Source organism: Eptatretus burgeri, chromosome 1, assembly GCF_056783735.1.
Source record: "Eptatretus burgeri isolate ZD-2024b chromosome 1, Ebu_testis_v1, whole genome shotgun sequence".
Lineage (NCBI taxonomy): Eukaryota > Metazoa > Chordata > Myxini > Myxiniformes > Myxinidae > Eptatretus > Eptatretus burgeri.
This window is the reverse complement of record NC_140961.1, coordinates 112,296,961-112,298,068: the sequence shown is the minus strand read 5'-3', so window position 1 is coordinate 112,298,068 and position 1,108 is coordinate 112,296,961.

The window sequence follows — 1,108 nt, the reverse complement described above, 5'->3', positions numbered from 1 at the left end:
TTGATTATGGGAATACCACAACGTTGGAAGAAAAGCATGAAGCCGATAGAGAAATGTTGTATAATTTGTCTCTGATACAAAATCCAACCTTGAGAGAAAAAGTTGATAGGTTCATCGTGAAGAAGATGATTAGTGCTAAATTGAAACTTGGACTTGGAAATTCAAAAAACTTGTAAGCTCTAATGATGTCATTAAGACTGAAGAGCAATTAGCTGATGAATTACATAAACCAATATTCACAAAGTTTCAGAGAAGGAAAGTTTATTCCAAGGAAGTAGATTATATCTGGTCTGCTGATTTGATTGAACTCAATAATGATAAGGGGTACAAGTATGCTTTAACCGTTATTGATTTGAGGAGTAGATATGTGTGGGTTGTCCCTTTAAAAAACAAAACAGGTAATACTCTTATGTTAGCTTTTCAACAGATATTTAATAAAAGTAAGAGAAAACCTAAAAAATTGTGGACTGATGAGGGTAGAGAGTTTTATAACAAGACATTTATGAATTTTCTAAAAATAACAGTATTACATTATACAGTACCTTTAATGAAGGGAAGGCAGTTGTTGTTGAACGTTTTAATCGTACCTTAAAAGAGAGACTATATAAAAAATTCACACAACTCGGTTCACAACAATGGTTATCTTTTATTCAGGATATTGTGGATAAGTATAATGACACGATTCACACGTCAACGAATATGAAGCCATCAGAAACATTTACAAAATTAAAATATGAAAAAGAGATTAATGTCAGAAAACCTAAGTTCAAAGTTGGTGATATCGTAAGAATATATAGGTGGAAATCTCATTTTGAAAAGGGTTTTACTGAACGATGGACGAAAGAACTTTTTAAAATTGTTGATGTAATAGATACAGTTCCTTGGACTTATAAAATATATGATTTGGAAGGGGAAGAGATTTTAGGTTCATTTTATTCACAGGAATTACAAAAGACAAAGATAAATTGAAATTTTTTGACTCCGCCCCTTTTTGACTCCACCCACACAAGCCCCACCCACACAAACCCCGCCCACACAAGCCCCACACAAACCCCACCACACAAACCCCACACAAGCTCCAATAAATTGAAATTTTTTGACTCCGCCC